We start from the raw sequence: 14959 nt of genomic DNA, 5'->3' as shown, positions 1-14959 counted from the left end.
ATATAAAAGAATGAATAACAAAGAATAATAGGAAAAATAAAAAAAACGCAGAAAAGTATGTAATTTTTTTTGTGAATTCGCTTAAAAATAAAACTTGGTTAACACGTTATTTCATTTTTGAAAATATTGAAATATTTTAATGAAAATATTGATTTGAATATTATACAAAAATCTACATAAATTATATGAAAAATATATGTATATAATATATAAAATTACGAAACTAAAGAAACGCAGAAAAGTATGCTATACTTTTTGAAAGTGAAGTGAAAGAAAACTTTTTTATTGTTTTAGCATTTATTTACTGCTACAAATGATATTTGACATACAACTTGAATGGGATTAAAAATTATTTTATTGTGAGCTCTATTAAAAAAAGTTCCACTTAACTTCCCTTTTTTAATTTTATAAATAAATAACACTTTAATTAAAAACTAAACAAACTGCTTCTTTGTCTGCAAATATTTCTGCATTTTCTGATTGTGTCTGCCAACTGCAAAATTCTTTTCACACTTGCAAGTTCATTTTAATTAATTTTATTATTTCCCGCATCGATGTGAAATGCAATTTATTTGTGGAAATTAAAGTATTTCCTAATGTTTATCTCGTTACGAAGCCCCAATGCTATGGCGCATGCTTTGTTGTTGCATTTGATATTAGCTGAATTTGTCATGCGGGCAAAAACCTGGTCCCAATGAGATTGTGTACAAGTTATATTCATTCCTCTTTCTCGTCTGGCATATTGCAGTCCCAGTGGCTGCTGTGGCTGCGGTCTACGCGACTCCAACCACTTTGTCTGGTTGTCTGGCATCGTCTGTCCAGGCTGTAACTAAGCACAGCTTGCCTATATCGACTCCAACTCTAACTCCAGCTACGTCTCAAATCGCATTCTTTGTCTAGCATACACAGTTGGCATTTTAGTGGTGGCGGGGAGCAAAAACCCCAAAAGGAAACTAAATTCGTGGATTGTTGCGCTCTTTGGCGTTTGTCGGTGTTAGCCATAGTCGTCGCCCCGATGTCGTTCAGGTTCAACTTCAAGTTGATGCTGATGCTGAGGTTGAGGTTGAGGTTGTGGCAGTGTGACAGGGACAAAAAAAAACTAAGAGTGCAGAGCGGAAAAGTAAGAATGAGAATTGTCGTCGCTTGTGCCATTCAAGAAGACTAGATCAGAGCAGAGCAGAGCCAAAGCGAGGCAGAGAAGCAAACGAATACTGTGTGGTGCCATTACTTAAACAGCGCGCTGAAAAATCAAAGCAGCAAAATATCAATATTTTATGATGTACGCTTCCTGTACCAAGGATGAGCATACGAATTTTTGGCTCTGCGGTGCCAGTTTGCCATCGCTTCTTCTTTGCTCCTTCTCTCTTGTCGTTGAGCATTTGATATTATTGTGCACAGCATGCACTTGTAGCAATCGCGCAATAGTTGCGCAAAACCCCAAAAGCGGGACACCCTCTCAGCGTTTTAGTTCAGTGATTTTAGGCAGCGACTTCCTCATCGTCGTCCTCAATGGCTGTCGTCTTGTGTGTAGAGCGAATAAGATGAGCAAAAAACTACTTTTAGAGCAAGAGTTGTATGCGCTCGACTACGAAATACTGAAATCAATGTTTACTGAATACTATTTATAAAAATGTAAAGCTATTATTGAAGTAAAGAAACAAATATATAAGTGTACTATTTATTTTTTCTAAAAAAGATTTGACTCTTGAATAACCTATTATTAGACCGAGGTGTCAAACAAATTTAGAGCTATGTTTCTATATTACTTATAATTACGTCAAGATTACAGAAGTTATTAGCAATATAAATATTATAAATCAAATTCATTGGAAAGCTTAATTTTTTAATTCTGTATCAAATTTTTTTAAATATTTTTTGTTTATCTTTTACAAAAGTGTTTAAAACTCAAATTCCAAAATTTAAAATATTATTATTATTAGATTATTTCTTTTTAGAAAGAAAAAAACTGATCAATACAATTCTTTCTTTTAGTTTGTCCTAACTTATAACAATATTTTTCTTCGTATTACAACCCTGATAATATGTTTTTTTTTTTTTAATAAAATTTAGTGACTTTTGCTGCTATAATCTCTAAAAAAAATTCGTGTTATAAGCATAACGGCATAAATTATTGGTTACCACGAAGTTATAATACCCTTTTAGCGCATCGCGTTAGCGAGTGCAAGAACTAAAAAATATGAAAGAAAATATATACGAAATTACATTTCCTTCAACTCGAAAAGTTTTTCGCCAGCCGGCTCAAGAGGAGAAACAACAACAACAGCAGCAGCAACAACAACAACTGATGCAATAACAACAGCGAGCGAAACTGTAACGGCAACATCACAGGAAAAGGATGTGTTCGGTTCTGCGTTGTGGTTCGGTTGCTATTGCTGCTGCTGCTGCTTCGCTTGTTGTTGTGGCATGTTGTTGTTGCTGTTGATATTGCTGTTGCTGCTGGTGGTCGGTCTGTTGCCTGCTTGTGCACATTTCCAAATCATTTATCATAATTTTGTGGCATTGAGTGCCGCCCCGTTACCCACTGCCCGTCATCTTTCGCCCTTCACCCTTCACCCGTTTGTCGTTAGCCACGTTGATAAAAACGTTGAGCCGGAGCCTAATTTATGTGTGTATTGGTATTAGAGTCTAATATCTTTTGCGACTATGTGTCTGTGTGTGTGTGTGTGTATGTGTCTGCTCGGTATTATTAATTTCTAATTTGCATAACCTACAAAAGCTTTGAACTTTAAACTCTAGAGCTGAGTCTATTATGCAAAAGTTTTCCATTTTCCACACCAGTTTTTCATTTTTTATTCTTCTTTTTTTTTTGTTAGTATATTTGGTTGCTTACTAACCTGGGGGAGAGGGAGGAGGTGGGTGCTGTGCATAAAAGTTTTCAGCTCTCATAGCAATAAATCGAGTGGAAGGAGAAATCGCAGAAGAAGCAAAAGGCAAAAGGCAGCAAAAGGAAAGTGCGTGAGAGCATTTTATGGTTGCATTGGGGCGGAACGACTTATTAATTATAAACGTACTTTGTTAGGTTCCACTGTATATTAAGTGAATTTAATATGAACTTTGCCAAATTATCTTCGTCTTACACGTATCTAGTAAAGAGATGAGCTAAGAGGGAAAACCTCAATAATAAAACTTGTGGCTTAAGAACTTTTAGTTCTTAACAAGATTTATCTTAAAATAAATGCCAATCAACACAGAGAAAATTTAGAATTATTTCCGGCTGTCCGTAAATCTTTTTCAGTCAAAAATTAAAGTGTACAAAATTGTATTTTACCTTAATCCTTACTTCTCAAATAAATAGTCAAATAAATGCAATACAAATGCAACAAATTCAAACCCGCTTTAGGATAGAAGAGTATTATGCATGTAACAGGAAGATGGAGGCTAATGTGACTCCATAAAGTATACATACTACTACTTTATGGTATATTTATTAATTTGGTATATATCTTCAAATTATTACCGCACTGTTTCGCTTTTATTCACAATGGTATCTCACTGTTGAGCACACTCGATTGTAGCTTTCTAACTTGTTGTTTATTTCAATTTAATTTTATATTTATTCAATACTTTACTTTGTAGTTTCAATATATATATAATTGAACTTTAAATAACATTAAAATGCATATTAATTATTTAAAACCAATAAAGTAGATGCAAATAATTCTTATCTGTATTTTCGCTTCCATTCGGGACTTTTAATCAAAAAAAATATGGGTTGCCCCAATAACTATATTCTGCAAATCTTGAGCATACAATCTAGTGTAGGAAGAGCTTGTAGATATTACACTCATATATCAATTGCATATTTAATGTGAAAGCAAGAGATTTTGCACTACAAAATAAAAATTGGAGCAGCAAAGTCTTTCAGCATGTGTGTACTTAGATGATTTACTTAAGCTGAATTTTTTTTTTAGATTCTTTTTTTTTGGTGCAGGCCGTAACTTATGTTACAGAATCTGAATTTTCACAACTTTTGCGATCTGTGCAGCTTTTTGGTGTTGGCCCTTTTACGAACTGCTGCTGGGAAGCTAACTAAATACACAACTGCCATAAAAATAACCCCTGCAGCCAAAAGTTTTTGAGTCGAATGCATTTCATATGAAACGAAGTATATAAAAAGTTATGGCTGTATTATTTGAACTGCCAATTTGCAAAAGGGTGATTCTGCAGTGCAGTGGCAAAAATAAATGTTGCTGTTGTTGATTTTGTTTTTGTTTTTGTTGTTGCTGTTGCTGTTGCAGCCAATCGTAAATCGATTTTGTGACTAATTCACAAAATTTTAATTGTGCGTTGCATTGGGCATGAATAAATAATGCGTGTGTGTATGAAACTCAAAGTAATTCTCTATTGCAGCTTGCTCACAGTACTCGTATTATGTTGCGTATTTCATTTGGCAAAAGCACTACACAAAAAGAAACCAAAGCATAAACTATCAAGTTTTATGATGCCGAAAAGATGTACAGAATATGTGTATAAGGAAGTTGCTTTTAATACCCAAAAAGCAAGGCTTCCCAAAATAGTTTTAAGAGCTGTTTTATACCAGACAGACGGATAGACAGACTGAGAGTGAGAGAGAGACAGGCCGAGGGCTGCAAAGTTTTTGGCAAAGAGCATAAATTTCTACGCCTGACAACGCACTAAAAACCCAAAACTCAAACCGAAACCCTAACTAAAACCCGAGAGTCAATGCTACCAGCATTGCAACTTTTTCTGCCTTTCTGCACATAATCAAGTTTCAATTTCCAGTTGTTGCTTGAGTAATTTTTTTCTTCTTATTCTTTCTCCTTCTTCTTTTTGGTGAAACTACTCTGCGAGAGACCAAGAGAGAGCCGAGAAATCCAACGGCCGAGTCCAGTTTTGGCCAACAGTTGTCAACGTCCAGTCATTCCCTGGAGGGCTTCTCAAAAAAGGTTCTCGCGTAATTACACAGCACAACAAAATGACATTTAAATAGTTGCGACAGCTTCTAGAATTATAGTAAGACAATTAAGGAAGTGTATCTATCATAAGCAGCAACTTTAACAAAGTACTTGCAAATGTTTAAGCCAAGTTAAGTTAACTTAATTCTTAAGTTCAAAGTTCTCTCGTTCAAATTTATTTTATTCGTTTTAGGCAGTTTAAGAGTGGGATAAAATTAGGCATGCTTTTAATTAAAAATTCTAGATTTCCATCATTATTATTTATATGTCTATTTTGTATAACGAAAATGGAAAACCTTGCAGTCTAGTGCCACCGAATTCCATAATGTTTCTATTTTATTTTGCTTTTTTACATTTTAACAGCAATTTAGCAATGTCTTTCGGATTAAATTAAAAAGGAAATCATAAGAAAAATTTCAGTGGAAAGCGTACGAATCAGTTACAAAAAGGCACCAAAACTTTTGACTCGACTCTTCTCTGGTTTAGTTGGAGGTTTGGTTTGGATTTTGGATTTGCTTTTGGTTTGGGGTTTTTTCGGTATACCATACTTTTGGTAAAAGTTTTAGTCGTTTAGCCCTTTCCTTCTTTGCACTGATATTTTAATGCTTCCTTCTTCTCGTTTTTCTGTGTTTTTTTTTCTTCATTCTTGCTAAGAAAACGCTAGCTCTGTGGCACAAGGAGATTTCATTTAATTTGCTCTGCCCTTACCCACATCCTCGCACTCCAATCCCTGCGCCTCCCTTTTGGACCTTGGTGCCCCGTCCGACTCTCTAAAGTTCATTTCTACGCTCATTACACTTTTGCTTACGAAAATTGTTTTTCAAGCCGCACTGAAGAAGAAATACATAGATAAAGGCAAGACGGGGAAAAACTGGAGTCTGAAGTCGGGAGTCGCCAGTCGGAAAAAGCGAAAAGTAGCATGGGAATGAGGCGGGTTAAGCGACGTTCCCCGGTCCATGGACCATGGCTGGGCAGCAGCCAAAAGCAAGAGAGCTGAGCTATATGGTTGACTAATTCATTTAATTCAAGAGTTTTAATAAAGTTTGTGCCCGAGCACATTTCTTGGGCCTCGACCCCGAAAAGCAAAAGGAGCGCGCCCTTCCCCTTTGTTTCCCTCTGCCCCTAAATTTCCGCTCCCTCAGCTGGCCACTTTATTAAGCGTATACTAGCTAAAAATTTTTGTTTTATTTTTCCTTCTTTTTTTTGGCATCGTCTGGCAGCCCATTTTTAGGCACTGAGCCCTTTGCCTTCGCCTTGATATAATCAAAAGTGTTGCGACCTTTAGACGGAGGAGGTTTTCTAGGCTCTCCACACCATGCCACGCCTCCCCGACCCTCCCCTTCGACCAACATGTGCAATAATTCATTTTTCTGGCCCACTCGAAATTTTGCTTGATTTGCTTTGTGGCGTGAAAAAATAAAACGAAGCGAGAAAGATAAAGGCGACTGTGAGGGGAGGGAAAACCTTTTTTTATCCAACGCCCCTTCCGAACTTTCTCTGACACCCGCTCTTGTGTATGCAAATTTGTTTGCTCTACTCTGTAATTTATTTTAAAAAATTTGTTAGGCTTATCTGGCATTGGGTTGAAGTTGGGTTCAGCTTTTGCACAAAAGTAAAGTTTCTGCACATTTTATTCATTTTTGGTTTTTTATTTTTTTTTTTTTGGTATTTGCCGCTGGACACGAGTTGCTTGAAATTTGCATTTTTATTCTAGTTTTTCATAATTGGCAAAAAGTTGAATTTCTGTAAATTATATGGAAAACTAATAAGCGGTGAGATTTTGATTTACATGCGAATCGAGAAAGAACTGTGGGCCACAACTTTGTGAAGTTTAATGATTGATGGCCAGATGAGAAGAGAAAGAGAGAGAGAGAGAGATGGAATTAAATTAATCAAAGGAAAGTTTGGTAATGTAACCAAAAATAAAAATGGAATATTATTGAGTAGAATAGAAAAAGTTCCTCATACCAGACAATTGTATGAAAAAAAGTTGCTTGCCAAGTGAAAGTTGTTTTTAGCATAAAACGAAGGCCAAACCCTGAGGTGGAAGAAGTGAAAGTGTGGCAAACCATCTATCATAGAGCGAAAGTGTAAGTGAACAAGGATTTTAAATTAAAAGCCATCAATCAATGTTTTTTGTATGGCTTGATGCGTTTCCATCTCTTCAAGTGTTGAATAACATCTTAAAGTTAACTCAAAGTTCTTGCGTCCTTTCGCTGCAATCTCCGAGCGTATTTTAACCACATCCGTAGAACTTTACACATCTAATCGCATCAAGCGACCGCTTTTACGGAAAGTGCAACCGCAACGAGTAAAGTCAAAAGGGTGCTGCAAATGAATGAATCTTTAATGGGGTCCAAGACCAAGTCCAAGTCCGACGTCGTCGTCGTCGTCGACGTCGCGCCACAAATCTCGTTGCTGGCATATTTCAAATATAGCTGAAGCAAACATTATGCATTCTTTGCTGCAAAAACCACATAAATCTGCCACGCAAACACACACACACGCACACTTACTCTCTCACACATGTCTCTCATAGACTGGTTGGCAAATTGGGGAGTTGGCGCTGCGGCATTTCTCAATATGCGTTACACGTACGCATTAATAACTAATATATGCATATACAGTAACAGAAATGCTAGAGATGAGTGTATGTTGCCCCCCTTCCTCTTCCTCTTTCTCTTTCTCTTTCTCTTCCGCTTTTTCATCCCTCCCACGCAGATTCATGTCTGACTTCTTATTGTTTGCCAGCCACTGTGGCATATATTATATATGTATAAATCTAAAAACTGCTCATATTGTGTGTGCCACTCACTCTCTTTATCTTTCCGTATTTACATTGGTATGTGTGCTGGGTATTTGCAATTGCTCGGCAAAATATGATTACTAATGCCAGAGACCTCATTGCCATAACCACTCAACGTGCGTTATATTAACTTTTATATTTTCTCTCTCACATGCAACGGCTTTTGTTTGCACTTCGTATGCTCCATTATAATACACTATAACACATCAAACCAAACGAACTGAGGTCTATTAACTATCGAACTGGATTATAGTGCATGCAAGTGTGTTCAAAGTGCTTGTTACTGCCATAGAAAGTTGTTGTGATGGCCCAGAGAATGCAGGTGAATTAAGTGGAAAAGCGAACTTGCAAAGCAATGTAATGTTTGGTGAGAAAGCTTATAGTAATACTTAATTATAATATATAATAAATTGTTAAAATCCAGAAGATATTATAGTTTTAAAAAGTAAGAACTAGATAGTAAACATTATTCGAAAAATTCTTATAGCATAATGTAAATAAATAAAATGTAAAGTTTCTAAACTATCATTTTAGTTTGAGCTCCTAAGCAGAAATTGTTTAAATAATATTTAAGATGTAGTTTATTGCTTAAATATTGTAAAAAGTTGTATATTAATGGAGTTGCATAAATAAGTTATTCAGTTTTATTAGTATCGTTGTAATAAACTGCCGTTCTGCCGTTAGTTTAACTACCTTTATTTAACGCAATTCAAATACTTATTTTTGCTTGATATTTCTAAAAATATTGGTATAAAAATGTCCTTATATTTTAACTTTCTACAATTCCACTGAAACTTAATGAACCTAAATTTATAAAAATTATGTGATTTTCCAAATATTTTTAAATATTAATATAAATTATCCTAATCGATTAATTTGCTTATTCCCTAGCCTTGCAACTGGAAGGGCAGCTGTAAGTCGATTCACTATTTTCGCATTTTGAATTGTATTTTGTTGGCAGGCATCAACATGGCTTGTATTTGTAGATGCTCTTCTTTATCCTGTTACCTCCCAGTGCCCCTCTATGATGCCATTTGGCAATGGTTTGCAGCAGCTTTCCTTTTGCCAAGTGCCAAGTTTAATCTGTTACAGTTTCCTTTAGCTGCTGCTGCTGTTTCAGTTTAACGTCTAACGGAGACCCCTCTGCATTTCCATGTCCGCTGCAAAGCGCAGTTCCGCTTTCGGTCTCAGATGCGGGGCGTGGATGGGGGGCGTGGCAAGTGCCACAACTGTGGCATACAGTCATGCCACAGTGCTATCTGCTATATAGTGCGGAGTGCAGTGGGTCAATAGAGCGGCAATGGCGGCTCTGGAATTTGCCATTGTTGCTATTTAAAGCGCATTTGCCGTTAATTTTGCCAGCCGCTTGTGAAGTGCCGCGCACATTCCCGGATATCCTGTGTGCAATGTGTGTAGCGAACGTCTACGTATGTGTGTGTGCCATATCTTTGTGTAATGCATGTGTGTGTGTGTGTGTGTGTGTGCTTGTGTTCGTGTGTGCCGCCTGACTGCTCATTATGTATTTGTTGTGTTTGACTTTTGGTCTGCCAGGCTGAATTCTCTGGCCCTTTTGCCCCCTCCACACTCAATATTCCCATCTCCAATTTGCTGTTGTTGTTGTTGTTGCTGATGTGTTTACTGTTGATTCTGGCCCCGAACTTTAATTGAATAATTTTCAGCCATGAATATTTCTAATGGCCAAACAAATTTTCGCAAGCACTTGCAAAAATGCAGTTTGCCTCTATCGCTTTGTTTGTTGGTTTGTTTGCTTGCCACTGCAACGCACTCTCTCTTTGGCTTTCTCCTGCTCTTTCTCTCTCTCTCTCACTCGCTCTTTGTCTTTCTATATTTACCTTTGGGCTGGGGGCTGGCAGCATTTTTAATTATATGCACACAAAAGGCCGCCACAAAAGCAGTCGCCACCTTTATTGATGTTCGTTGTCGGCATCGTTCTCTCTCTCTTCATTTCCCTCTCCCCGCTCTCCACATTCCCTTGCAATCGCCCACAAACAACAGAGCGAACCAAACAAGCAAACCAGCCAGACATACTCGTAGTTTGCTCAGTGCGCAAATTTCATCAACTTGTTCAAAAATTCAAATGTAAATAAATCTAGACGTGCCTCGGATCCAGGTTCAGGTCGCCAGGACTACTGACTACTGTCCTTCCTCTATGCTCTGTTATACTATACTATAGTATGTGTCTGGTCAGACTATTCTCTCCCCTCAGATCAAGCCAAGTGTTTTGCTAGCAGCCACAGCAATTTTCAATCGCTAGACAAAACTTTGTTTGTTAGTCGTCAGAGTCAGCGTCAGCGTCATCGTCGTCACAGCTTCAGTTAAAATTCGCTGCACTCAGCAATATTGGCCCATAAAATGCCCCTTGAGCTTCCGGACAGTGGTTCAAAAGCTGACTGCTATCCAACTCTTGCATTGCAAAAGCTGCTTTAAATACAAAGCAATACATACGGTAGATAATGATCACATTTATCATATAATATAATTTAATAACTTGTACTCCGTCAATTGTAAGAGTTTTCTATTTTTAAATATTTATTAAATAAATATATTTGTGGATATTTATTAGGAGCATTTTTCGATTCAGAACTATGTTGAGATATATGAAATGCCAGTTACTTACTTAAATTCAAAGTATCGCAAAATTTTGATAAAAACTTGACTTACCTTATAATTCATAATTTATTTACCTCAGTAGTTTTTCTGATGTTGTGTCTTAAATACAATTAAATTCAATTTTTTTTAGGATTTTATTTCTTTTTTTTTTATTCACTTTCTTATTGATTTCTTGTTAAATATATTTCAACGATATGCTTTGGTATTGTATAATAATGTTCCTAAATCCTAATTCGAAAATTTTTGTCTTTTTAAACGATGCATAAATTTGAATATTTATTGACTTCTTCCAAATAATTTAGACGGAAATATTGCCTTAATAAATATTTATTAAAATATGAGATAGTGCATTCGAATCTTGGAATAGTAGAAAGTATTTAAGAGTATCAAATATAAAGGCATTTTTAATTGACTTTGGAGACAGTGTGCACATGCTGTAAGCTGGCCAAATGCAAACTCCAGCCACGAATACATTCAAACAGGCAACAATTGCAACCTTGACAGCCATTTTGGGGCAGCTCACGGGGTGTAAGGGGCGGCTCAATCTTCTCCTTTAGCACGGCCAAGTGGCTTTTGAGTGTTCTGGCTTGTTTCAGCTCGTGTCGTTGTCGTTGCTGTTGCTGTTGTTGTTGTTGTTGTTATCTTCGTGGCATTAAGTGGTTGATAGGCATGGTCCATGGGGCGGTCAGGGTTACTTGACAGAGTGGCTCCACTGACGGACAGACGGAGAGACTGCGGGACAGACATCCAGTTGGGCTGCCCGCCCGCTTGACTGGCTCTATAATTATTTGCTATAATCTAAAATTAAATGGGATTTGACAGTTGATGAATTGCAGAGCAGTTCGATTGGAAATGCACTATACTAAGTACCTAGAGAGCTGCAACAGACTCGGCTGGAGTGCCTTATTGAATGGCCCAAAGTGCTTAGTTATGCATCGAATGCAAAGTGAATGAGGTGGGGCTTCGACCCATTCAGTTCTCGGTAATAATATCCTACAGCCAAAGTGTCCTCCACAAAATGCAGACTGCCTGACTGACTGGCATTGTGCCCAAGGAACACAAGAGTTATTAGTTGATTTTGATTAATTTAATGGGGATTGTTTATGTTTTTGTGTATTTTGCCATTAGGGGAGCATGCGAAATGCGATACCAATAGAATTTCAAATGGAAATGCGAGCCATCAAATGGGAGAATTGAGATAAAGCGTGAGATTAAATGCACAAAATGAGAAGCAAGAATTTTAGTGAGCTGAAGGAATATAATACCATGCGTGAATATATTTAATATTCATTTCAATTTATAATTTTAATTTAATTAGTATTTTGCATACATATATACTTTGACTTCACTTGGCTTATAACAATTTAGTTTTATTAATATTTTTGTAACTTCATTTTTTTTTTTTGCATATTTTAAAGGCATTACTTGCAATCCTCTCAAAACATAAACTTGACCGGAAAAGATGGATAAAGAAATCTATTTATTCAATGATTTTGTCATGAAATTAATATTCATTTAAATATATAATTTAATTAATTTAGTGGCGAGAATAAATTTTTGTTCAATCTTTATCTTTATGATGAATATCATTAGCAATCACCTCAAACCACAAAATAAAGAGCAATAAATTGAGTGAGCTAAAGAAAGATTAACTATATACACAAATGCATTGTTTCAATAGATTTATTTTGTATATAATTTCATATTAAATAAAATTAGTTAATTTAACTTAATTATTATATTAGATTTATTTAATTTGACTTTACTCATGCCAATATTATATTGTTAACATTTTTTGAATGCATTTTTTAGCATATTTTATAACCATTATTTTCTATTCCTTTAAATACAGTATATTATTTCATGCTTGTATAACTCAACTATATTTAAATCAGAACAATCGAGTTTTATTGATATTTCTTAACTGCATTTTTCATAAGCTTCACTCACAATCCACTCAAATCACAGCCAAGTTGAAAGTCTACGCAATATTTGCACAATTTTCCCATTTCGCATTTGGCATTTGCTGCTGCATACAAAATGTACATTTTTGAAGTTCCATTTTTCGCAATGCTCCCTCGCTTGTCGTATTTATTGTATGGGCCGTAATTAAACTTTGTTGCTTCAAAGCGTCGGACTCGCTCAATTTGTGCAACAAAGGCATCTCCGGGTGAAGTTGAAATCCAAACAGGGACAGCAAGAGCGAACGAACAGTGAACAGAGCAGCAGGAGAATCATGGTCATCAGGAGTGCCATGGCCATTGCCAGGGACACTGGGAAACCGTTTTACGTTTTACATTTTACATTTTTGAGCAATTGAAATGTGCTACGCATTGTGCTGACTGGGATGTCCAGGACAATCAGGACATGGTTGGACTGACTGCACACTTTCTCCACTCTCTCTCTGTTTTTGTGAACTGCTTTTGCTGCTGCTTTTGCGTTTGCTATCGGAGCAGAGTGCGCTGTAAACTGTTGTTATTTTAACGCAATTTTCAAGTGGAATGCAAATTGTTTAATGATTTCAATTGGAAAATTGCTGGAATACTTGACGAGCACAGGCAAGCACCAAAAGCCATCATCGTTTCGCAATGGAACCCAGCAGGAGACATCCAAACCAACACAACACAACGCAGCACAGAACACAGAGCACAGTAAAGCACAACAATTCAGTTCCATCATCAGCCCAAACAACAGTCGCTTCCATTCAGCTCTCTCGCTCAGCAGGCAGCTCCTGCTCTGCACGCTCCCCTCTTCTTCGGATGCTTTTGTGAGTCCACGCGTAGGCATAGACTAGACCTTATTGACGCACTGGAGAGTTGGGGGGTTAGCTCCATCACTTGATGCATTTTTGTATACACAGAGTGTCTGATTAAATTAAGTTGATGAGACGACACAACCCTCTGCCGCCTCACTCTTCTTCCCTTTTTGCTCCGGCAGTTTGAAGGACGTTTTTGTTATATTGATGCATTGTGTTGGCTAGCAGACGCAATTCCACATCTCCAACTCGAACTCCAGCGCCAGTTACTCAAACACTCGACTACTTCACTCGATTCGTTCATTTAGTCCTTCTCAATGGCGTTTCGGCTGCTCCTGTCGTTCGTTTCTTCTGTTTGCCTTTCATGCTCTGCCCAGATTGTGCTCGCTTCGGAGTCTTCCACCTTCTGTAGATACCCTGCTGTTGTTGCTTGTGAATTTGTTTATCATTATTGGCATTAAAAGGATTCGAAATTGTTTATTGTCTAGCCAGAGTTCCGTATGTACCGATTCCCTCTCCCTCTCTCTCTCTCTCCTCCCCCATTTCCTTGTCTCGGGCTCGTCTATTTGTCGAATCAGGCCGTCTGTCAGTCAGTCAACTTGGTACGTGCTCCTCCCACAGTCTATTGGACTTTTGTTTCAACTTCTGGCTTTGGCATTGTCGCCAATTAACAGTGGATCGCATCGTAGCTAAAACTTTTAATCTTGGCTAAGTGAAAGTCAGTTAAGGTAAACTGTTGTTGTCTAAATCGTTCACAAACTATTGTAAATAATTTAATTTTATATTAAGAAAAAACAAATTATTATTTTTATTATTTATTTAATGTGTTATATAAAAAGACTAGTGTTTTTTAAGTAAACTATTTAGCTTTTTTTATATTACACAATTTTTACGAAAAATAAAAATATTGCGAACATAATTCGTAAAGTTTCTGTTGATGAAATGTAAATGGCTAAAATATAACTTAATAATTGACAGTAATATATTTAACATTTCATTCTCTAGTTGAGAGAATTAAATTGTCCAACAAATTAATTATTATAATAGGAAAGTAAACTCCATTGTAAGTAGCTTTCATTCGCCAAATCATTCAGCTTCAGTCACGCAGCAACAATCCCATTGTCGTTCTTCATTCATATCGATCAGCTTTTGTTGTGCGACGACTGAGTGATCCAGAAGTGCTTCGCTTCCGATTGCAGTGTGGAGTGAGGCCCACAGTGCTTACTTATATAATCGAGCTGCGCAACTGCTTCTGTGCTGTGCTGCTAAAGGATTCTACCCCTTTTTGTTTGCAAGTCAACATGCTATTTGTAATTAATTGTTTTTGCTTCATAGAGCTGCTTGGCGCAGTTCAGAGCAGAGCAGAGCAGAGAGAGCTCGCTCAGTGCATTGCACGATTTATTGAGAAATCAATTGTTTAACAACAGGCAATGGAAACCACAAGAGTTCTTTGCAAACAAACTTCTCGCCTCGAGTCGTTCCGCCATGGCGCATTTAACACCCTCCATCTCCCCTCTTCCGTCAATATATTTATATATATATATATATATATATATATGTGTGTGTACTTATGCCATCGAATCAAGTGAAAGAGCTTGCGACTTCCGTTGTTGGTGCTGCAAGGCGAATGAAAATGATGAAATGGGCAAGCGAGAAAGAAAGAGAGAGACAGATGGGAAATTGAAGAGTTTTGGATATAAGCTATGGGCATTTAATTAAATCGATGACAAAATTACGCCAATTAAAGGGAGTCGTGTTAAAATTGTCTAGCCAGAAGACGTCAAGACATAACGTATACGCAACGTCTGCTGTCAAATTGCAGGTAAAGTT

Source organism: Drosophila nasuta, chromosome 3 (genome assembly GCF_023558535.2).
Source record: "Drosophila nasuta strain 15112-1781.00 chromosome 3, ASM2355853v1, whole genome shotgun sequence".
Lineage (NCBI taxonomy): Eukaryota > Metazoa > Arthropoda > Insecta > Diptera > Drosophilidae > Drosophila > Drosophila nasuta.
Note: the sequence above shows the minus strand (reverse complement) of the source record.